We start from the raw sequence: 2,562 nt of genomic DNA on the forward strand, positions 1-2,562 counted from the left end.
AATTTATCGTCACCCACATCGATTACAGCCCTAGTAATGGCTAAAAATAGGCGCCCTAAAATTAAAGGCACTTCCACATCTTCGTCCATGTCAAGCACAACAAAGTCAACAAGAAATATGAATTTATTTACTTTCACAAGTACGTCTTCTATAATACCCCTAGGATATTTAATAGATCTATCGACTAATTGAATACTAATCCTAGTGGGTTTAGTTTCCCCAAGATCAAGTTGTTTGAACATTTTATATGACATCAAATTAATACTATCGCCTAAATCAGCTATTGCTTTCTCAACATTCAGACTACCATTTAAGCAAGGGATAGTAAAACTTCTTGGATCTTTCAGTTTGGTTGGCAATTTGTTTTGGAGTATGGCTGAGCACTCCTCGTTGAGCTCTATTGTAGATAAGTCCTCGAACTTTCTTTTATTTGTTAGAAGCTTCTTCAAAAATTTTGCGTATATAGGCATCTGCAAGATGGCTTCAAAAAAGGTAAGTTGATATGTAATTGCTTATAAAGTTCAAGAAACTTACCAAATTGTGCATCAATGCGGTCTTTTTTCAATTTTACTGGGTATGGAACTGGTGGTTGATATTCTTTCAGCACTAGTTTGTCACTATTTTCGGGTTTTTCTTCCCCTCTTTCACTTATCAAGGCTTCTTGTGTCAGCTTCTTTTCAGATTCCGCTAACACTTTCCCACTCCTTAGTGTAACTGTTTTTACATGCTCTTCTGATTTAGTGTTACTAAGTAAACTTTCTAGTGGTCTTTCCGAAATTAGTTTGGATAACTGACCTATCTGAGTTTCGAACCCTTGGATCGATGCTTGTTGATTTTTAAGTGTTGTCTCGGTATTCTGAAAACGAGTTTCAGACACTGATATAAACTTTGTGAGCATCTCTTCAAGGTTCGGCTTCTTTTCCTGTTGATAGGGTGGTTGTTGAAAACCCGAAAGATGTTGTGGTATTTGATTTCCTTGATCGCCCCATGAGAAATTAGGATGGTTCCTCCAACCTTCATTATAAGTGTTACTATATGGGTTATTTTGGGGTCTAGAGTTATTGTTACCCATATATTGGACTTGTTCCTCCTCGATGCTAGGGTTGAAGGGCTGATACTCTGTGCATGCTCATCCTCCATTCGTCTCGCACCTCATTACTGGATGTACCTGAGTAAAACCAATTAAACCATCAATCTTTTTATTTAGAAGTTCTACCTGGTTTGATAGCATAGTAACCGAATCGACGTTATAAACGCCTGCTGTTTTAGTTGGCTTAATCTTCATGACTTGCTCACTGATAGTTATTCAGTGACATCTCTTCAATAAATTCGTAAGCCTCTTCAGGTGTTTTGTTATTGATGGTTCCCTCGGCTGCTGCATCAATCATTTGCCTTGTCGAGGGGTTCACACCATTGTAGAATGTTTGAACTTGAAACCATAGAGGTAATCCATGGTGAGGACACCTTCGCAGTAGGTCCTTGTATCTCTCCCATGTATTGTAAAGAGTTTCTAAGTCCATCTGCACAAATGAAGAGATTTCATTACGTAATTTGACTGTTTTAGCCAGCGAGAAATATTTTAATAGAAATTTTTCAGTCATTTGTTCCCAAGTAGTAATTGACCCTCGTGGTAACAAGTTTAACCACAGTTTAGCTTTGTTCCTCAATGAAAAAGGGAATAACCGAAGACGAATGACATCGTCAGAAACGCCATTAATTTTAAATGTATCGCAGAATTACAGGAAATTTGCCAAGTGAGTGTTTGGATCTTCATCCTGCAAACCATCAAACTGAACAAATTGCTGTATCATTTGAATAGTGTTAGGTTTTCGTTCAAAATTATTTGCAGCAATAGCAGGCCTAACTATACTTGACTCAGTTCCTGTTAAAGTAGGTTTAGCATAATCATACATAATACGAGGAGCAGGATTTTGATTTGCTAGTTCAACGGGTATCGTATGAGGTAGCTGATTGTCTTGGTTTTCAGCCATCTCCTCGGTTGGGGTTTGGATATCGTCCTCTTGCTCGTTCTTTGTGTATCTTAAGCTTCATATTATTTCTCTTTGGGAACTATGCGACCGATTTCTTCGTCAAAAAGTAGTGGTCTTGACAGATTTCTTCTAGTCATAAACTATAAAAACCTGCCAAGATAAAAAAAAAGTAAATTAATAAATAATAATAATAATAAAATAGAATTAACTTGCAAGAAGAAAAAAAAAGGTTAAAGTAATAAAAATTGAGTGTTCCTAATATCTTAGTTCCCCGGCAACGGCGCCAAAAGCTTGATCGCGATTTTCATGACAGGTAAGTTCGAAATGCCCCGAGATCATTGTGTGATTTTTGTGGTAAGCCTCATACTGGCGACTGCATGTATCAGATGTGGAGCAACTGACCATTTCGTATGAAATTGTTCGTAATTGCCGGGATAAAAAGATGATCGGACTGTAAAACCCTCTACTACACCACAAAGAGACAGACGCCCTGGTCAGAGCAATAATATAGGGATGAATCGTGCTAATACCACAAACACCATTGCTAGACTCGAGGTTAGAACACTTGCTT

The 2,562-nt window shown here is 37.7% G+C and overlaps 1 non-coding gene across 1 annotated transcript; it reads left to right on the forward strand.

Annotated features, from left to right (window-relative positions):
- The first annotated feature begins 1,446 nt into the window (after positions 1–1,446).
- On the forward strand, positions 1,447–1,552 carry LOC128282871 (small nucleolar RNA R71). The gene has a single exon (XR_008273223.1). It is a non-coding gene; the product is annotated as a small nucleolar RNA R71 (small nucleolar RNA).
- The last annotated feature ends 1,010 nt before the right edge of the window (positions 1,553–2,562 follow it).

This window comes from Gossypium arboreum, chromosome 10 (genome assembly GCF_025698485.1).
Source record: "Gossypium arboreum isolate Shixiya-1 chromosome 10, ASM2569848v2, whole genome shotgun sequence".
Classification (NCBI taxonomy): domain Eukaryota; kingdom Viridiplantae; phylum Streptophyta; class Magnoliopsida; order Malvales; family Malvaceae; genus Gossypium; species Gossypium arboreum.